The sequence below is a fragment of the Oryctolagus cuniculus genome, chromosome 2 (assembly GCF_051225735.1).
Source record: "Oryctolagus cuniculus isolate XC-2025 breed Fujian yellow rabbit chromosome 2, ASM5122573v1, whole genome shotgun sequence".
In the NCBI taxonomy this organism is placed as follows: domain Eukaryota; kingdom Metazoa; phylum Chordata; class Mammalia; order Lagomorpha; family Leporidae; genus Oryctolagus; species Oryctolagus cuniculus.
Genome location: NC_142868.1, coordinates 45,714,527 through 45,736,791, shown reverse-complemented (window position 1 = coordinate 45,736,791; position 22,265 = coordinate 45,714,527). Strand labels below are relative to the sequence as shown.

Here is a 22,265-nt window from a genome sequence, read left to right as displayed (position 1 = left end):
ACACAGATAGCATTTTTATAGAATCTAGATTTACAAGGGAACTCATGATTCTTTTGAACTTTTATGCTTTTTGATGACTGATGACAATAAGAAAAATGTTTACATTTAATTCAGCTATGTTCCATAGCAAGTGGATTATTTTATACTTTATTCTTACATAACTTTAATCTATTTTATTTGAAAAAGCTCGTGTTGGCATCTCTTCACAGTTTTTTTTTTCCCTTGGTTCTAGTTATGTGAATTTTGAGAAAAGCAAAGGAAGATTAAACATCCTTTACTTTTCAACTGACTGTAATCAGTCTCCCAAGTTTTTCTTTTTTTCTAATTTAATTTGAATTTTATACTTCTTTAATAAATTTATATAGGATTACGGTTTTCTCTCAGGTTCCAAATCTTCTAGGAAGATGTTAAACTCCTGTTACCTAGGACACCTGCATCCCATATTGGAGTGCCTGGGCTCAACTCATAGCCCAGGCTTCTGATTCCAGCTTCCTACCTGTGCAGACCCTGAGAGGCAGCAGGTTATGGATCAAATAATTGGTACCTGCCACTCACATGGGAGATGTGGATTGAGTTCCTGGCTCCCAGGTGCCTGAGGGCTTTAGGGGAGTAGACCAATAAGTAACTGGAATATCTAGCTATCTGTCTCTTTCTCCCTCCCCGCCACCCCCCCCCCGCAAATTAAAATTTTGTTGCCATAAGAGGAAATAATGTGTTCACTTATATGTTACTCAGAACCTAAACCAGTACATTATTTCCTGTAAGATAGAGTAGTTCAGCCTATTTGAATGCACTGAAAGGTCATTTCCTTAAGGTATGTTTCATATAATCACCTGTCTCAGGAAATCTATTATGTCTTTTCTTGGATATATTCATTGGTATGATAACATTGCTCATAATGGACTCTCATTTTATTGGCCACTGTGACCAGTTTTCCCTGACAGAAAACAAAATTTTGACCTTGTAATTATTCAAATTTTGAAGACCCACTTCCATTATTTTGCCAGTCACCATTTGCTAAAGTTAGTGTTTTTAGTTTTTTGTTTTTTTTTTTTTTATGCTTGTTATTTTGCATTTCCTGGAGTATGGTGAATTACTTTATTATGTAGCCTGTAAGGTTTTGGTTCTGTGTCAACTTGGTGTATATACTAACTTGCAAATAATTTCTTTATGTAGAGCATATTGACTTTTTAAAAAAATTGGAGCTTAATAGTTTATTTTCTAAATTGGCAGAGTTTTGTGATGATTAATAAAATGCATTATGTTATTTTAAAAATACAGGATTTTGAGTTAGGAATCCCGATTTCTAGTCTTGCCTCCTCTTCAGTGAGCTATGTAACTTTGGCAAGGCATTTTTTCCTCCTGGGGCTTCTGCTTACTCATCTGTAAAAAGAGGGATAGAATGGATTAGATTAGGTGCTGGGTCAAGTTCCACCCACCTCTGATTTTATTTTTTCTTGGTCATCTTACAATCATTACTTTGGGCTTATTTCAATTCTTGTCATACTTCTCATGAACTGTATTTTTCAAAGAACTTATACTATTAATGCAGTTTATATACATATTGGTAAGATTCAAATATGTTATTAACTTTTTCTTTTTCTTTTTCTTTTTTTTTTTTTTTTTTTTTTTTTTTGACAGGCAGAGTGGACAGTGAGAGAGAGAGACAGAGAGAAAGGTCTTCCTTTGCCGTTGGTTCACCCTCCAATGGCCGCCGCGGCCGGCGCGCTGCGGCCGGCGCACCGCGCTGATCCGATGGCAGGAGCCAGGAGCCAGGTGCTTTTCCTGGTCTCCCATGGGGTGCAGGGCCCAAGCACCTGGGCCATCCTCCACTGCACTCCCTGGCCACAGCAGAGGGCTGGCTTGGAAGAGGGACAACCGGGACAGAATCCGGCGCCCCGACCGGGACTAGAACCCGGTGTGCCAGCGCCGCTAGGCGGAGGATTAGCCTAGTGAGCCGCGGCGCCGGCCTTTTTTCTTTTTCAAAACATGACTGTTTATTTATTTGAAAGGCAGAGAGGGAGAAATTTCTCATTCATCCTCTCCCCAAAGTCCTACAATAGTTAGGGCTGGGCAAGGTCAAAGCCAAGAGCCAGGGTTTCAATCTGGGTGTCCCACAAGGTGACAGGGACCCAACTACTGGAGCTCTCACCTGCTGCCTCCTAGGGTGCATATTAGAAGGACGCTGGAGTTAGGAGAAGAGCCAGGACTTTAATGAATGCAGGTGTCTCAAGCAGTATCTTAACCTCTGTGCCAAACTCCTGTCCCTTAACTTTGTTTTCTAGTCTTTAAGTAAATGTAAAGGAGGAAAGTTATGTTACAGATAATAAAAATGAAGGAAAAGTTACAAATAGTGGACATAACTGTTTTTTAAGTGGGAAAAATCTTTTTAAACACCAACATAAGTACTTTAAGTTGATTTACAGAAAAGAATGAGACAAAGTTTTGTGGTCTTTGACCTCTAGTTAGCTAGTAAGCCTCAGTATTATACAAAATATATTCAAGATAAAAATCAGTGACCAAAGTGATTTTAACACTGGCTCGCGACTAACTTTAAAGCTGTCAGGTTTTACCAACATTAAAATAATTGTAAAATATAAAGGAAATTTCAGAAGAGTTGATTGAATTTTTTGTTTAACAATTCTGAAATTGCATTCTTAGATTCATTGAATTAGCACAGCACCTGATTGCCATAGGCAAGTGAATGCCCTGGTTTAAAATATTGTTAGAGATAAACATGGTTTTGAATTTTTTTCTTTCCATAATGTTTCCATGAAAGCTTCTTAATTATCTTAATTATCATCTAATAAAATGTAGAGATTCTATTAGTTCCAGCTTTCAGTTCTCTCAAAGATTAACAGTGTTCTTTGAGAATCAAGCCAAAGAGATCCTTGCTATTTGTAAAGATCATTGTCTTGGCCCTGTCTGCATTAGCTCCTAACAATCTCTTGGACAATATCTAGTTATTGGGTTTGGGGCCTGGTGGTTAGTGGAAAATTGAGTGGAAAGATGTATTCGTTTCTCATGTGATTTCTTTACCTACACTGTTTTTTTTTTTTTTTTTTTTTTTTTTTTTTTTTTTGGTCATTTCACTGGATCATGTAACTGCCGGCTTCTAGAAATCAAATTAGATGCCGAACTTTTCTCTTAGAGAAGCCTACACTATGAAAATGTTAATTTGATTGCCTATAAACAGAATAACAACACCACATTTATTTTCACTTTTCAGTCTGCAAGTTTTGGTTGTCACACTGGTTAAATTTGAATCAGATCTAACTTCATTGAATGTTTTCTTGATTTTGTTAATAGTATATTCTATAAAATAAGCCAAATAATCCTAAAGTTAATTTATATTTATCCACCCACCATTTTCCTTTTTCTCCTAACTACTCCTACCCTCAGCTTTGAAAAGGAAATCTGCAGATACCTTGTCTTAACCTTGCCCCAGATAAATTTTCCCTAAAGTAATCTTATCAATAGAAATATTTCTATAATTCTATATTTCTGAAACAAAATCAATGTACTAGTTCTTTGTATTTCACTGAAGTGAAAATGTACTTGAAAATGATGTATTTCCTTTATATATGAGCTTGAAAAATATAAAAAGGACTGTGCAGATCGGGAAGTGCTCACATCATAGGTGCCATTGTGATTAGGTGTGAGCTATCAGACTAAATCTGAATTACTTATCTTTCTGTAATACCTAGCTTCTTTAGAATTATCTCACTTCATATGTCTTTAATGCTAACTTAAAACAGTTTTTCTGCTTTTATTTTCAAATGCCAGATTCTTGCTTTGAGTTTTCTCATTGAAGTTTAAAATTATTTTATATGTGGATGTGTGACTCTGGTTCAGACATTTGCTTTGGCATGATAAAGATATTACTGCCATCATCCCTTTCTCCCAGCTCCTGAAGGGAGGTCTCATTTAACAACTCAAAAACTATTAAATTGTCTTGTCTTGTTATTTGAGAAAACTATGAAAGGAGTTTCTTCAAAATTAAAAGTTTTAGATTCACATTTCCCTGATGGCTAGTGATCCTGAGCATTTTTTCAAGTGTCTGTTGGCCATTTGAATTTCTTCTCTTGAAAAATGCCTGTTCAAGTCTTTTGCCCATTTCTTTAACTGGATTGTTTGTTTTGTTGTTGTTGAATTTCTTGAGCTTTTTTTAGATTCTGGATGTTAACCCTTTATCAGCTGCATAGTTTGCAAATATTTTCCCCCTTTCTGTCAGTTGCCTCTTCACTTTCTGAGTGTTTCTTTTGCAGTGCAGAAGCATCTCAGCTTGATGTAATCCCATTTATCAATTTTGGCTTTCACTTCCTGTGCCTCTAGGGTATTTTCCAAGAATTCTTTGCCTATGCCAATGTCTTGCAGGGTTTCTCCAATGTTCTCTAATAATTTGATGGTATTGGGTCATAGATTTAGGTCTTTGATCCATTTTGAGTAGATTTTTGTTTAAGGTCTAAGGTAGAGGTCTAGTTTCATAGTTCTGCATGCACAGATCTAGTTTCCCCAGCATCATTTGTTAAAGACTGTCCTTGCTCCAGGGATTGATTTTAGTTCCCTTGTCAAAGATAAGTTGATTGTAGGCACATGAGTTGATTTCTGGAGTTTCTATCTTGTTCCATTGGTCTATAGGTCTGTTTTTATGCCAGTACCAGGGTGTTTTGATTATAACTGCCCTGTAGTTTGTATTAAAATCAAGTATTGTGATGTCTCCAGCTTTGTTTTTGTTGTATAATATTGCTTTAGCTATTCAGGGTCTCTCGTATTTCCATATGAATTTTAGCATCTTTTTTTTATAGATCTGCAAAGAGTGTAATTGGTATTTTGACTGGGATCACACTGAATCTATAAATTGCTTTTGGTAGTATGTACATTGTGATGATGTTGATTCTGCCGATCCATGAACATGGGAGATTTTTCCATTTTTTAATGTCTTCTATTTCTTTCTTTAATGTTTTATAATTTTCATTGTAGAGATCTTTGGCTTCCTGGGTTAAATTTATTCCAATAATTTCTGTATTTTAATATGGTAGTGAATTTGGGATATTATACAAATGTGTCAATAATTAATTATAATTTCCTGTAATATGCAGTGCTCAAAGCTCATGTTTATTTAATCTAAGCTGTTTTTGAGTCTTGTCTTATTTTCAGAACTCATTAATTTCTCATCTGAGAAATGAGAAATTTTCTTATCAAACTATCTGAAGGTTTATGAAGGATACTCTGCAGGTAACCACAGATCTTTTCACAAAAAGCTTTTGTTTTGTCATTAAATGTCCTAGTTTTTTAAAAGACATGTTATCAAAATGACTTTAATAATCAAAGCAAATACCTTTTGAGAATCCATAAATTATGTAAGTCTTTTATTGTCTGTATAGTTTTTAAGTTTCTATAACTTGCAGTTCTGTCATATTAAAGGATTAGTCTGTAAATATTATTTAGAGGCAAAATAATTTTTTGCCCTTCATACCTAATAAAGACTCCAATTTTGCTAGCTATAGAATCTTAGGGTGAGATTTTGGCCTACTGGTTAAGACACTACTTGGGATACTTATATCTCTTACCAGTTTTTGGATTCTAGTCCCAGCCCCACTTGAGATTGTAGCTTCCTAGTGCAGGCCCTGAGAGGCAGCAGGTGATAGCTGAAGTAGTTGGGTCCCTGTCACCAATATGGGAGATTCACGGCCCCAGCTTTGACCAGGCCCAATCCCAGCTTTTGTGAGCATTTGGGGGAGTGAGTAGATAAGAGCTCTCTTATATGCCTTCTTTTCTCTCTCTCTCGCTCTCGCTCTCTCACTCTCTTGCTCTCTCAAATAAACTAAATAAATTTATGAATGCTATAAATACTTCTGTGTTACATAGTCAACACGTTTGCCATAAAATGCCATTTAAAGGTTTCTTTATATCTGTTTGAAATTATAAGAATAAAAATATGTAAATATAAAAATATGAGGTGCTTATGCAAGGATTTCTCAATTTTATGATCTAGAAAGTTGTGAATTATGTTGTTCCAAATTCAGACACCCCCTTATATAAATGATATTACTATGAATAATTTAGAAACATGTTAGCCAGCAAAAGCTAATCTAACACATTGTAGAATCACTCTGGGTATCTTAATGTTGTGTACATTTTTATAGTTGACAAAGCTTTGATCTATCAATAAGTGGTTGATATACTTCTTCCTAGGGGATGCTCATGAAACTCTGAGCCCTGCTTACGTCCATACTCTTCCCATCTGACCTATTCCTTAAATGCTACATTCTCCAAAATCTTATTAGCTGGCTTCTATTCCCCATCATCATTCTTTACAATACTTCCAAAATATGACCCATCTCAGTTGTTAAGAAAAAGGAAGTTTGCTTTAACCAGTTCATATTAAAGTGCTGGTGACCATATCACTTTTATCTCTCTTAAAGAGAAATCTGTGTTAAAAACACATTGCTGTTGGCACAGATTATCTCAATGAGTAGAATATTATTTTAAAACAGAAGTAAAAATAATATCATTTAATGTTGGTGGAACTGTTTTGAGGAAACAGAAATCGTGAAGTGACCTGATTTGAAAATATGTCCCTTTGCTCTGAAACCGTGTGAAGTCTCAGTGCTGTATGTCCTCAGTGACCTTCAGGAAGGGAGCTGACTGCCTGTGTTCATGGGTCTTATGAAGTCAAGGCTGCAGATGTGGGTTTTTTTTCTTTCAGTTCAAGAATGATATCCAGAGTGTCCTAGTTCTGTATCACCTGTAATTTTTAAAATCTATCAGTGTTTCTATGTTATTGTGTTCCACCTTACAGCAACATCTGTCTGTTCATTGATACGAAATTTCCAGATGAACACTGTTCATACTTGTGAAAAAAAAAAAAGGTCTTCCCATTTTCAGTTTTTCAGGAGACTTAAAGTTATAAAATGCATTATTCCATTTGCTCTGTTCCAAAAAATTGCTGTTTTTAAATAGCTGGCACTTAGCATTTTAGTTTTTCTCAGTTGAATTGCAGAGGTGATTCTAGATTGATTCTAAATTTTTAATCTTGCTTTATCACATAAATATCTAGTTATAAAGTTTACAGATTGAATTTTGTGGCATTAATTCTTCATGTTTCTGTTTTAAACATTCATTAAAACTGTTCATTCGTTTCCAAGTGAGTGGGAAAGTTGCCATTGTTGAGCTATGTATAGGGCAAGTGCACTGTATTAGAGCATGTACTGTATTTTCACATTAGCTGGATGTGCTTTGCACTCTGCTCTTGTAGATTTATTTTGTTTACAGTAGACTGATGTCAGTTTTTGTAAATGTTTTTTCTTAGCACTTTAACTGTGAGTGTACAAACTGATTTTAAATGTAGTGGTTGTATATTTTGGTTATAAATTGGAAATTTTTAATAAAATTGAATAATTTATTCTCTTTGCTGTCATCATTATCTGAATGTAGTTTTGTACCTCATGTTCCAGCTTCTTTATTTAAACAGCCTAGTTAACATATTACACGGCTATCATAAAATTAAGTTTCATATATCATATTCCTACAACATTACTAAGTTTTCTTATTCATAATAGCATGAGAATCACAAACCTCTGATACATAAAAATATAAAAACACACATCATCCTATATCTTACCCTTCTTTTGCACTTGTTTTGTCACTGTAGATAAAACCATCTCTGTTTATTGTTACATCCTCAGTACATAGTAACACTAGTAGTCACATAAATAGAGCCATAAGAAATACCTGTTAAAAATGAATACATTAGGCCGGCGCCGCGGCTCACTAGGCTAATCCTCTGCCTTGCAGCACTGGAACACCAGGTTCTAGTCCCGGTCGGGGCGCTGGATTCTGTCCCGGTTGCCCCTCTTCCAGGCCAGCTCTCTGCTGTGGCCAGGGAGTGCAGTGGAGGATGGCCCCAAATACTTGGGCCCTGCACCCCATGGGAGACCAGGAGAAGTACCTGGCTCCTGCCATCGGATCAGCGTGGTGCACCGGCCGCAGCGCGCTGGCTGCAGCGGCCATTGGAGGGTGAACCAACGGCAAAGGAAGACCTTTCTCTCTCTCTCTCTGTCTCTCACTGTCCACTCTGCCTGTCAAAAAAAAAAAATTAATACATTAGAATATATCAGTTTTCCAGTAAGAAATGTAACTCATATAAGCAAATATCAAGTAATTTTTTTTTCATGCAAGGGTAGGCTAGCTAGTACTTAAAGTTCCATTAGCAGTGTAGTGTGTATCTTTCCTGAATCATACAGTCTTAACTTGGAAGGAACTTTCAAATTCATAAAGTCCAGCTTCCCACCTGGTGCAGAAATCCTTCAAAACACCCTCCGTTGCGAGCCTCTGCTTTAATGAGTTCTGTAGCAGGAAGTTCACGGCTAAGTAAGACCTTCCATCCCATTCTGAGACTGCTCTCTAATTGTTATATAAAGCTTTCCTTATATTGAGTGGGTGCTGTTATATTGTTGGTGCTGTTCTACAGCTAAGTAATTCTTTCTTAGGACTACTTTCTAGACATTTGAAAAAAGGTACCCTGTTTTCTCCAAATCTTTTCTGTGGTCAAAACATGTCCCTGTTTTCTTACTCTCCAAATCTCCTATGACATCCTATCATACCTTGATTATTCCTCTCCAAAACAGTCTGGTTAAGAATATCTCTTTTAAAATCATCTGAAGAACTGAACATGTATCTCCAGATGCCATAGAATCAGTGGGGAGTCCACTGGACACTTTTATGTATACTGTACTTCTGTTAAGTCGACATTTACACAGAAGAACAGGAGCCCCTTTTAATAATCAGATCCCTCCGATCATTGGAAGTCGGGCAGTCTAGATGCTGATGATATGAATAAAGGGGAAATGCTGAGAATTGAGGGTGTTCACAAGTGAGGGAAAGAATGAGGTTTTTTGGTTGTGTTATCCTTGACCATCAACTAACTTGGTAGGCTAATGCTGATCATTAGCTGATTGAGAACGAATCATTGTGTGCTGTGGTGCATAGCTACCCATGCATGCCCAGCTCCTTCATCTGCAAGCAAAGAACTGGGCTATGCCAGTTGCTTTTAGCTATGAAATTCTTTCTCAGTAGGTAAACCGGAGAAAAGCAGACTTCTGTTGAAAGAGAAAGCAAGGTGCCAGGAATCCCACTTCTTCGGCCTAGCCGCCTTACCCTGCTCTCCTGCAGCAGCCCTTGAAGCATCCAGATAAACTCTGACAGCTCAAAGAGCCCACTTCAAAAACCATGAACCTTTTCTGTTTCTCAGCTGTGGTGTTGGTCACACAAACCTACATGTGATCAGATTGCATAGAACTGTGTGTATACATACACACACGAATGAGTGCATGTTAAACTGATGGAATCTGAATAAAACAGATGGGTTGTAGCTATGCCAGTTTCCTGGTTTTTATGTTGTATTATAGTTACCAAAAAATGTTATCATTAGGGGAAACTGGATATGAGCTATTTATTAAAACAATATGTACATCTGCAATCATCTCAAAAAGTTTAACAGATTTTTAAGTTAGCAAATTAAGATGATCGCCAGATCCTTTCTAGAATTCTGTGATTCATGATCAATTTATTTTCTGGCTACCTTTTCACTTCCGTTAGTTTTTGAGAACCTATTACTGTTTGTGTTGAAGAGATTCTTGGTTAGAGTCTCCTACCTAGAAAGCCTTCAATTCATGTTTGAGCTTTCTAATTTTCTCAACTGAAAACAGTTATCAGGCTAGGGTGGCAGTGGGGATGCTTTCAAAACTGGGATTGGCTTTCAGATCTCAGTCCTACAACTGCCAGGAATTCTGCCAACAACCAGAATAAGCAAAAGAAGCAAGAACTCTGCCCTCCAAGTGTCCAGAAAGGAACTGCTGACTTCCTGCTTTCTGGTCAGTGAGACCCACCGCAGACTTCTGAGCTATAGAACTGTAAGATAATAATACTGTGTTGCTTAAACCAGTAGAAACCTAATGTACTAAGCCTCACACCTCTGATTCTGCAGCATATAGGCAATAAACAAATGAGTAATGGAAAATTGGCCAAGGAGTCCATTAAGAATCAGAAGCATTTCAGAGTCCTGGCCAGTTGCCATGAAACACACGGCTGAGGTAGGTGGAGGCAGTGGGAGGTGTTGAGATTAGTAAGAGCAAGTAGTCCCTGCTACTTTTCTTCTGATTTCATCTTTTTTTTTTCCACCATTATTTTTTCAGTTCTCTTCTTGTCATTTGTTCCCAAATCTCCCTTTTTTTGTCTTCCATCCTACTTTCCTCATGCTTAAAATTCTACTCCTCATTTTTTGTCTAATCTAATCTAATCATACATTTTTAGCAGCCCCACACTCTCCCAACCAGAAAAATTATTTTGTCAGGAGACAAAATTGGGGCCAGCATTGAGGTGTAGTGGGTAAAGCCACCATCTGCAATATTATAGGTGCTGGTTCAAGTCCACTGCTGCTCCACTTAAGATCCAGCTCCCTGCTAATGCACTGCAGAAAGCAGTGGAGGGTGGAACTTGGGCCCCTGCACCCATGTGGGAGACTTGGAAGAAATTCCTGGCTCCTGGCTTCAGACCAGCCATGGCCATTTGGAGAGTGAACCAGTGCTCTGTGTGTGTCTTTCTCTCTTGGTAAACTCTGTCTTTTAAATAAATAAATAAATATTTAAATAAATAAATAACTAAAAGAAAGAGACAAAGAGCAGATAAATTTGAGTTGTTCAAGTGTACCAAGTATGAAAAAGGGAACATAGATTTATTCCCTGATCTCTGGGTACTTTTGAACAATGTACACATACATAAAAGCGAGTTACATACAAATCTACTTATTTTAAAAACAAAAAACTATGATATCAAGTACTCAAGAATAATTTTTAAATAACAAAAGCTTTTTGCTGGGACCAGTGCCGTGGCCCAGTAGGTTAATCCTCTGCCTGTGGCACCAGCATCCCATAAGGGCGCCGGTTCAAGTCCCGGCTGTTCCACTTCTGATCCAGCTCTCTGCTATGACCTGGGAAAGCAGCGGAGGATGGCCCAAATCGTTGGGCCCCTGCACCCGCATGGGAGACTGGGAAGGGGCACCTGGCTTCTGGCTTTGGATCAGTGCAGCTCTGGCCGTTGCGGCCATTTGGGGAGTGAACCAACGGACAGAAGACCTTTCTCTGTTTCTCCCTCTCACTGTCTGTAACTACCTCTCAAATAAATAAATAAAATCTTTAAAAGAAAAAAACGCTTTTTGCTAAGGTACTGACAAGTCACTGTCTTCCATTCTGCTGCAGAAGAATTATAATGAGCTCTTTTCATTGTCTGCAGACAGCTGAAGACTAAAGATCCTGCAGTGCTAACAGAAAGTAATCAACAACCTCAAATAATACTAGATGTACACATGTACAATAATAAGGACAACAGGAATATATAAACGCTTCACGTGAAGTGAGTCAACAAAACATGTTTTTATTTTGGAAATGTTTTAGACACTAGACTTTTTAGAAATTTGCTAAAGATAGCCAGTAAATTCACATGCTATATCTGTATGCAAGCGTCTGGTTTCCCACCTGTGGAGGTGGCCAAAGGGCAGAAGAAGGGAGGTTATTCTCTGGAAAGAAGTTGGGCCACATTGAGTTTGCCCAAGGGAACCACATGTAGCAGTCCCTATGGCAGAAACAATCTATGTGCTACTCAGCCATCATTTAGTGGATTCCAAGCGAATCCTTGCACTTTTCAGTGTGATGATAAGCATTTCAGAAAAACCCAGACTGTGTAGGCCATGTGACTGCCAGAAATTAGTTTATTTCTGGAGCCATTACAATGGCACTAAAATTAATTAGCAAATGCAGAGATACTAAGGAGAAAACAAACTAAATCTTTGGATCTAATAATTCTTCCTTCCTTCTCCTGTCCTGTTGATCGTAGAAGCTCTTTTGCAGCAACATGATATATTTGATTCTAAGGCTGTTGTAAGCTGTCAGAGTTTTTTTCCCAAGAGTCAAGCATCGTGTATTGTTTCTCTTGTCTTACACAAGTCATTTTAGAAAATGATGTGTCAAGCCATTGTTATCAGTCAATAGCATTTATTCATTCATTCATTAGCTAAGTACTCATCTGTTTACTTACTCCTTACCCTAGACATTCAAATAAGAAAATGATGTGGTTTCTCCTCTTGCAAAGTTCACAGTACAGTGAGGAAATAAACTGTGAAACATCTGAGTACTGCAGTATTGGTGAGTTCAGGGTATTATGGAAGCACAAATGAGTAAGAAGTTGCTTCTAACATGAGGACTGAGGATACAAGGAGTGTTATAGATTATTATTAGTAATAATTACTAATTATATAATACTAATAATTACTAATTGGTCACATTAATTGCCAAGATTATGATAGGGAACAAAACAGACAATTGAAACGTACAGTCTCGGCCGGCGCCGTGGCTCACTAGGCTAATCCTCTGCCTTGCAGTGCTGTGGCCAGGGAGTGCAGTGGAGGATGGCCCAGGTACTTGGGTCCTGCACCCCATGGGAGACCAGGAGAAGTACCTGGCTCCTGCCATCGGGTCAGCGTGGTGCGCCGGCCGCGGCGGCCATTGGAGGGTGAACCAACGGCAAAGGAAGACCTTTCTCTCTCTCTCTCTCACTGTCCACTCTGCCTGTCAAAAAAAAAAAAAAAAAAAAAAGAAAGAAAAGAAAAGAAAAAGAAACGTACAGTCTCGTAATCTGAAGTTTGAGTCTAAAGGGAGAACACAGATGATAAGTAATAAATCAGCAGACTAATTTCAGGTTATGAAGTAACAGCATCCTATAAGGAGATTCTTAAGGGTGTTGGTAAAGAATATGGATATTGGTTAAAGTGAAAAATAGTGCCATTGAAGCATTTTAACTAAGGAAGTAACATGGCATAAGTAAATAAATGATATTTAAAAGAATGAGGAGGCAAAGACCTATATGAAGTGCTAATGGTTGAATTCTCTGGGACTGTTAAAAGACACTGTCAAGTCCATGGAGCTCGGTGAGTTTCACGATTTTATTTTCAGTTGCACTTAGACACCTTATAAGAAAGTGAAAGAACATATGAAGAGAAAAAATAAGGCAGCCAGAGCAGAGACAGGTAAGTCACAAAGAAATAGCAACGACAGGGCCAGCGCTGTGGCTTAGTAGGCTAAGCTTCTGCCTGCTGCACCAGTGTCCCAGATGGGCGCCAGTTCCAACTAGTCTAGCTCTCTGCTTATGGCCTGGGAAGGCAGTAGAGCATGGCCCAAGTGCTCAGGCCCTTGCTTCCCCGTGGGAGACCTGGAGGAAGCTCCTGATTTCGGATTGGCTCAGCTCCAGCCGATGCGGCCATTTGGGGGAGTGAACCAGCGGATGGAGGACCTTCCTCTCACTCTCCCTCTCTTTGAGTTTTTTTTCTCTCAAATAAATAAAATCTTAAAAACAAAAAAAAGTAGCAACTACAGTGAAGGCTGATTTCTCTACAGCAATAGTGAAAGCCAAAAGACAAGAATATATCAAGGAAAACAACTATAAACCAAGAATTCTAAGCCAGGAAACTGTCTTTCAAGAATAAGGGCTAAGGGGTTGGTGCTGTGGTGTAGTGAGTAAAGTTGATTCTTGCGGTGCCTGCATTCCCATATGGGTGCTGGTTTGAGACCTGGATGCTTCCCTTCTGATCCAGTTCCCTGCTAATGTGCCTGGGAAAATGATGGAAGATGGCCCGAGTCCTTGGGTTCCTGTACCCACATGGGAGACCCAGAAGAAGCTCTTGGCTCCTGGCTTTGGATTGGCCCAGCTCTAGTCATTGTGGCTGTTTGGGGAGGGAACCAGTGGATGGAAGATCTATCCCTCTCTTGGTAGCTCTGCCTTTCAAATAAATAAAAAAAAATTTTTTTTGACAGGCAGAGTGGACAGTGAGAGAGAGAGACAAAGAGAAAGGTCTTCCTTTTGCCGTTGGTTCACCCTCCAATGGCCGCTGCAGCCGGCGCACTGCGGCCGGCACACCGCGCTGATCCAAAGGCAGGAGCCAGGTGCTTCTCCTGGTCTCCCATGGGGTGCAGGGCCCAAGTACCTGGGCCATCCTCCACTGCACTCCTGGCCCTAGCAGAGACCTGGCCTGGAAGAGGGGCAACTGAGACAGAGTCCGGCGCTCCGACTGGGACTAGAACCCGGTGTGCCGGCACCAAAAGGCAAAGGATTAGCCTATTGAGCCGCGGCACCGGCCTAAATAAAATCTTAACAACAACAAAAAAGAATGAGGGTGAAGGGGGCAGGCATGAAGGTGGCTGCTACTTGCAATTCCTACATCCCATGTAGAGTGCCAGTTCAAGTCCTAGCTACTCTGCTTCCAATCCAGCTTCCTGCTAATGCATCCCTGGAGGCAGCAGATAATGGCTCAAGTACTTGTGCCCCTGCCACCCACATGGTAGACCCAGATGGAATTCTAGACATCTGTCTGTCTCTGTCTGGGTGTCTGAGTTCCAAAAAATGTGTGGTGTTTGCTCCTCCTCATCCTCTTCTGAGACTGTTGTTTTTTAAAGTTTGATTGTGGAAGAAAAAGCTTGTATGAAACTCCCCCCTTCACCTTCCCACACCCCTCAGAAAACCAAAGGGGGAATATCCACCCGCCGAGGGCAGTGCAGCTGGGGCTGGGGCTGGGGCTAGAGGAGGGCTTCCTAGGAGCGCCTGCTTTCTGTGTACACGAGGGCCTCTCCCTAGCAGAGCAGAGGGAGCTCCTGTTGGTGCCCATGCCCTGGGGCTCAGGATGGTGTTTTGTCTGGGAACCCTGTTAGGCCCAGGCTGCTACTGCTGTGGTGCCGATCTCCTGAGACACTGCCACCAGGGAGCCCACGCATGCCCAGCCATCCTTCCCTCTTGATAACCTTGAAGCAGTACGTCCTTCAGCTGCCCCTGGCAGGGTCGTGGGGGACTTCACAAGCCCTGCTTTCCTGGGTTCCCATCTGACCCACACAACAAGGTGCCCCTGCATTTGCCACGAGGGGCTTCGTTGGCCACCATCAGTGGGTGTGGTCCTGCCAGAGTGGTCCTGCTGCTCCTCCTGCTTGTAGGCTACCTCACCTGCTAAGTGTCCCACACACCTTGGCTTCTTTCCCACGAACAAGCCATTTTTGTGACATCCTTGGAGAAATGGGCTCTGCAGCGGGCCAGAGCAAGTGCAAGCCTTGGCGTGGGGCGGAAGAGGGTACGTGACTTCCCCAGGCCCAGGAGGGCCTCAGTCCCAGTGGTGTGGGTTCTGAGCAATGCCTAGGGCCCCTCCCTCCCTTGCCTGGAGGGTCAGTAGAGGCTGCCTCTCAGCCGCAGTAGTCCCTGCTCCTCTTAGAGTCTTTCCCAAGTGGCGGCCGCCTCTGGGCAGGAGCACGATGTGTGGCGTCCAGGAAGTGAGGCAGGCCCATCCTTAGGTGATCAGGTCTGAGGCCAGACGGGGAGGCAGAGGGACTCGGGCTTGGGAGGAACCCGTCTGTGTGCATGGAGTGAGCTGTTTGTGCTGTGTGGGTTGTGTGCACATGTGCATGCCTTTTTTTCTTTTTGCCATGGGGACAATTGAATTTGGGGAATTTTTCTACCAGAAACAGCCAGCCTTCTCCCACTGGCTGTCACCTAAAGCCCATCAAAGTCACATCCAGCCTAGAGAGAACCTCAGTCACCAACTCCACTGGTGTGGCGGAAGGTGGCCCAGGTGGGAAGTGGGCGTAGGAACAAAGAGATCCCCGAATTCACTGTGAGCCCCAGCAGGAGAGCATGGTAGGGCAGCGAGGGCTCGGACACACACACTGGCTCCCCTCCCTGCCCTGCGCTTCCTTTCCCGCGTTTCCTGGATGAGTGAGGAGCAGCAGTGGTTGCCCCTTCCACCTGGACAGTGGTGTGTGGAGCACACAAGCTGGGTGGGTGTTTGTGGTGGGGCCTCATGGTGCCTAGGATGAGATGAAGATGAGGAGGTTTTTCCTTACTGTATAAATGAATATTTTTTGCAGGATTTGGGAGTGAACCAGTGGGTAGAAAACCTCTCTCTGTCTTTCAAGTAGTTGAAAATTTAAAGAGAGAGAGAAGAGGGAGGGAGGGAGGGAGGGAGGGAGGGAGGAAGGGAAGGAAGGAAGGAAGGAAGGAAGGAAGGAAGGAAGGAAGGAAGGAAGGAAGGAAGGAAGGAAGGAAGGAAAGGGAAAGAGAGAAAAAAGAATGACAGTTAAAATAAATCGGTAGCCAAAGTAACAGTTACCACCCAGTCCAAATCCCTCCATATTTCTATTTATTTATTTATGTTATATTATTTATTTATATTTATTTATTTGAAAGTCAGAGTTACACAGAGAGAGGAGAGACAGAGAGAGAGAGAGAAAGAGCAGTCTTTCATCCTATGGTTCACTCCCCAGATGGCTGCTACAGCTGGAGGTGTGCCAGGAGCCAGGAGCTTCTTCTGGGTCTCCCATGTGGGTACAGGGGCCCAAGGACTTGAACCATCTTCTACTGCTTTCCCAAGCCATAGCAGAGAGCTGCACAGGAAGTGGAACAGCAGGGTCTTGAACCAGCACCCATAAGGGATGCCGGCGCTTGAGGCCAAGGTGTTAACCCACTGCACCACAGTGCTGGTCTCCAAATCCCTCCATATTTACCTCTTAGTATTTAATAGGAAGAATTAAATTATACAAATTACACATTTTCACATAACAAGAAGACAAACACTACAGATTTCAAATTACCTAAAGTAGAAAAATAAACACTATTCCACAGTGGAGATTTCTCTAGTTATCCCATTACCAAACTGCAGAGAACCAGAGGGTCTAGAAAAACTGCACTTGGAAAAGGGGATAGAGCTAGAAAGAAAGTCCCCTCTTAACTGGTAAGTACTTGCAAACAGTCCTGTGAGAGTAGAGATCAGAGTGGCTGAAATACATGAAGATTTGAGGAAGCATTCATCTTCTGGGGGTGGAGAGAGGGAAAAGTGCCTTTTGGAACCTTCGGATGCCAAATAGGGTAAACTCAAAGAGACCCACACTAAGACAATTACAATCAAACTGAAAAAACAAAGACCCTCGAGAGCAGCAAGGGAGAAGCAACTTGCCACATAGGAGGAATTCTCAATAAGAATATCAGCAGACATCTCATCAGAAATTATGGAGACCAAAGGCAGTGGGCCAACATATACAAAGTGTTGAGGGAAGAAAGCCGTCAACCAAAAACCCTATATTCAGCAAAACTGTCCTTCAAAAGTGGTGGAAAAGGGGCCGGCGCTGTGGCACAGTGTCCTAAGCCTCCGCCTGCAGCACCAGTATCACATGTGGGTGACTGTTCTAGTCCTGGCGGCTCCTCTTCCAACCCAGCTCCCTGCTAAGGCATCTGGGAAAGCAGTGAAAGATGGCCCAAGTGCTTGGGTTCCTGCACCCACCTGGGAGACCTGGGAGAATGTCCTAGTTCTTGGCTGCAGATCAGCTCAGCTCCCATCATTGTGACCATATGGGGAGTGAACCAGTGGATGGAAGACCTTTCTCTTTCTCTCCCTCTGTCTATAACTTACCTCTCAAATAAATAAATAAAATGTCTTTAAAAAAAAAAAGTGTGGAAAGGAGGCTAGCATAGTGGCACAGTGGATTAAGCTGTCCTTTGGTTTGCCCACATACCTGGGATCCAGCCCTGCCTCCACTTCCCATCTAGCGTCTTAAGTACCCTGGCAGGCAGCATGGTGGTTCAAGTGTTTGGATCCCTGCCATTCATGTGGGAGAACCCAGTGGAGTTCCTGGCTCTTGGCTTCAGCCTGGCCCAGCTCCAGTTTTTTTTGTCAGGCATTTGGGAAGTGAATAAACAGCAAAATAATGGGAAAAGAAACACATGATCATCTCAATTGAGGCAGAAAAAGCATTTGACAAAAGCCACATACTTTCACGACACAAATACTCAACAGGTGCAGAGGAATAGAAACTACTGCAGCATGATGAAAAACTCACAGATAGCATCACCAGTGGTGAAAGACTGGGAGCGTTCCCTCTAAGATCAGATGTCTGCTTTCACTGCTTCTTTAATACAGTACCAGAAGTTCTAGCCAGAGCACTGAGGTCAGAAAAATTACATAGCATCTGGATTGGAAAGGAAAAAGTAAATTATCTCCATTTAAAGATGGTAAGAAATTGTAGAAAATTCTATGAAGATTCCACAATAATTATTATGTTAGAATAATAGAATAGAATACTTATTATGTTAGAATAAATACATGAACTTAGCAAAGTAGCAGAATACAAAATCAACACAAGAAAATTCTGTACAACTAGAATGGGTATTTGGCCTAGCTGTTAAGATGTTCAGCACTCTGGGCTCTCTGGAGAGATGGAGGTGTGGGCACCTGCAGCTGGCCCAGCCTGTGTTGATCAACACAGCAGGGAGTTATTATTGCATCGCTTGTAAAATCCATAATAAGAATATGGAAAAAATCTAGTCATTTAGCCAGGTTCTCAGTTTCCAAATCTTCAAACTCGGCATGATCATACCTATCACACAGGGTTGTTTTGAGACTAAATGAGGTCAATGCCTCACACAAAGTAGGTGTTCAGGAAATATGGTTCCACCCCCTGCTCTCCATTCTACGCCCTTAAAAAGCTGAGCTGGTTTCGGGGCCGGCACTGTGGTGCAGCAGGTTAAAGCGCTGGCCTGAAGCCCTGGCATCCCATATGGGTGCCGGTTTGAGAGCCGATTGCCCCACCTCCTATCTAGCTCTCTGCTATGGCCTGGGATAGCAGTAGAAGATGACCTAAGTCCTTGGGCCTTTGCACCCACATGGGAGACTGGGAAGAAGCTCCTGGCTCTTGGCTTCAGATCAGCTCAGCTCTGGCCGTTGTGGCCATTGTGGAGTGAACCAGTGGAATGGAAGATCTCTCTCTCTCTGGCTTTACCTCTCTCTGTAACTCTTTCAAATAAATAAATCTTTTTTTTTTTTTGTAAGATGAACTGGTTTCAAATAAGTAGATAAATCTTTTTTCTTTTTTTAAGATTATTTATTTATTTGAAAGTCAGAGTTACACAGAGAGAGGAGAGGCATAGAGAAAGAGAGAGGTCTTCCATCCTATGGTTCACTCTCCAGATGGCCACATGGCAGAAACTGTGCTGATCCAAAGCCAGGAGTTTCTTCCAGGTCTCCAATGTGGGTGCAGGTGCCCAAGGACTTGGGCCATCTTCTACTGCTTTCCCAGGCCATAGCAGAGAACTGGATCAGAAGTGGAGCATCCAGGTCTCAAACCAGCGCCCATATGGGATGCCGGTGCTTCAGGCCAGGGTGTTAACCCACTGCACCACAGCGCTGGCCCCTAAATAGATATCTTTAAACAGTTTGGACTGAGGAGCCAGCATATTTGGTGTAGTTGTTAAGATGTTGCTTAGGACCCCAGCATCTCCTGTAGCTCCTCCAGAGTAACAGGAGACGGTGCAGAGTGTGTGGACACCAGAGGAGGAGACTGTCGCTCCCCCTCTTCGTGGAGGAACGACACAGGACCCTGCGCTGTTCTTTTGTCTGCTCGGCCCTCCCCGGGTTTGCTGCTGGTTCTTCCCGGGTTGGCTGCCGACCCTTCCACCTCTGTGGAAGGGCGGTTCCCCCTGCCACTTTCCCCACTTCCGCGGGGGAGCGGCATACCACCGGCCGGCTCTCTCGGGGGCTGCACAGGTGTTCCTTCAGATAGATGTTCCCGGTGCATGTTGTCTCTCTCCTCCTTTATAGTCCTCTTCCACCAATCCCAACTCTGCTACCCACACGCCGAGTACGCTGCTCTCCTCCAATCAGGAGCAGGTCCTGCTGTTTATTGGTTGAACTGGAGGCAGCTGTGTAGAGCTATTTCCTCCTCTCCCAGCGCCATATTGTGGGAGAGCAGATGCATAGAATAAGTCTTAATTCCAGTAACAGTCTTAGTCCGAGTTGCTCCCCACAGAGACGAGTGCTGGAGGGAGCTTGTGACAGTTCTCCCGGTCTGATCAATTTTCAGAGTGAAGTAGGAAACAAGGTCATTAAGCACAGGGATGGATAAGATGTTGGCGGCCTAAGGAGCCAGAGGGAAATATGAAGCAATCCCTGAAAGAATGGGAGCAGGAAGGAACCAGAGCAAACACAAGATGCTTGCCGGGCAGCGCTGATGCCTCACCTGAGATTCATGTTCTTTTTTTTTTAATTAATCTAGTTATTTGAAAGTCAGAGTTACACAGAAAGAGAAGGAGAGGCAGAGAGAGAGAGGAGAGAGAGAGAAAGGTCTTCCATCTGCTGGCTCACTCCTCAATTTGCTGCAACGGCCAGAGCTGCGTGGATCCGAAGCCAGGAGCCAGGAGCTTCCTCCAGGCCCCCGACGTGGGTGCAGGGGCCCAAGGACTTGGGCCATCTTCCACTGCCTTTCCAGGCCATAGCAGAGAGCTGGATCAGAAGTGGAACAGCTATGTCTCAAAGTGGCACCCATTTGGGATGCTGGCACTGTAGGCGATGGCTTTACCCACTACACCACAGCACCGGCCTGATATCTTAGATTCTGTTGTAGGCTAGTGGTCGTGAGGCTGTGCCCGATCCTCTTGTCTCCAGAGGCTGGTAGCTTCCAGTGACTTATAATTCCAGGAAAGGTTAATGAGAGAGTTTTTTGTTTGTTTTAAGCATGTGGTGTCACGAGCGCCTACTGCTACTGCTCGACAGTAGCAGGTGCAACGTACGACTTGTCAGTCATGGGGAAGAAAGGAACACATGGACACAAGATTGCCTTTCCTATAAATGATTTTTATTGCTTACACACCAGGGACACACCAGGGGTTTATTACATTCTCCACTGCTTAGTTATTAAGATCAATATACTCATCTATATCAATATACTTATCAATATATATTATTTAGTACACTTATCAATAAACTTAACACCACTACTTAATGTGACTTAAATATTTAACTTAGCTACTTAGCTTAACGTAACTACTTAGCTTAACTACTTGGCCTAGTCACCTAACTTAACATAACTACTTAACACACTTATCAATATCACTAATATCACTATCAATAATGTCAATAATACCACTTATCATAATTTATAGCTAATTTAACACACTTACTGAATTACTTAGCTTAACATAACTACTTATCTCAATATATATACCTAATCTTAACAATATCACTATCGGCCAGAAAATCAATATTCTTATACCATAAGTCACAACAAACACTATTAAAATAATCAAGTACTATCACAATGAACAACACAAGCACAGCAAAAGATTCAATACATAACATTGGTTTGCTACGTATCTAGGCTCGGATCACTGTCACGAATGTGTTTCTCCAGTGGGGAGTGTATAGTGTCCAGGGTTCAACGTCCCAGCAGGGACAGAACTCGGACCAGTCACTTACAGGCAGCCGGAAGTCATGGGAAGGCTATCACTCTGGGCGGTAGGCTCAAAGTTCCCAGGCGGGCAACAAGGCGAGAAGTTGGAGAGGTCCCCTGCTGAGAGGCCTGGTCCGGCTCTGCGGTCAGCTCTGGCAGCGGGCTGATAAGGACTCCAGGCGAGGCGGCTCTGCTGGTCAGGCCCGACAGCAGGGCGGCAATGCAGCAGCGCCGCTGGCCGCTTGATCCCGTCCTCGCCTTGTGCCGCTTAGCCAAAGCTAGCGGGCTGCCTCTTCAGCTCCGGATGCGTGGAGATCCAGAGGTTCACACACACTGGGCCCTTGGTTCGGCGGCAAAGCCGAAAGTGTTACAGCAACTTTTATCAGACGGGCACTAGACAGGAACAGGGCGGCTCATGCGGCTAAAGCCGCACAGGAGACTGCGGCTGAAACGGCTCAGGAACGGACGCAGCTCAGAAAGCCGTGGCTGGGACAGGTCAGGAGCGGGTCAGGATCTCGTCAGTGACAGCCCAGTGACAGCTCCGCTCTTCTTTCTTCCGCTCCCGGTGGTTTACACGCACCAGGCCATGATCCTTGAAAGGATGGAGAGCGGTGCACGGGCTCCCTTTTTATCCTCATTTCCGGCAGTCCTCCAGCTTGCCATCGCCAACTTGTTGTCCAATCAATGCTGTTTCCTCCTTGCTTGCAGCTGAGCAGTCCAGTCAATACTGTTCACGTCTTATGTTTGAACTGTCCAGTCAGCGTGGGCAGGAGGGTATTGCCCGTAGCGCAGTGTTATCTGACTGACCAGAGATGTCTGCTTGGTATGATTAGGAGCGTCTCCCTAACAGCCGTTAGGTATTGCCTCAGCTCCTGACTTAGAACTCCACTTCACTTTTTATTTTGTGGCTAGTGGTAACTTTCTAACTCAGTGTTTTCCCGTGGAGTTTCCACAGTT

At 42.5% G+C, this 22,265-nt stretch overlaps 1 long non-coding RNA gene across 1 annotated transcript; it reads right to left on the bottom strand.

Annotated features, from left to right (window-relative positions):
* Positions 1-1,199: 1,199 nt before the first annotated feature.
* LOC127490258 (uncharacterized) lies at positions 1,200-21,464 on the bottom strand. The gene is made up of 3 exons (XR_007918106.3): positions 21,335-21,464; positions 7,738-8,084; positions 1,200-1,383 (listed from the first exon to the last, which is right to left on the bottom strand). It is a non-coding gene; the product is annotated as an uncharacterized LOC127490258 (long non-coding RNA).
* Positions 21,465-22,265: the final 801 nt, after the last annotated feature.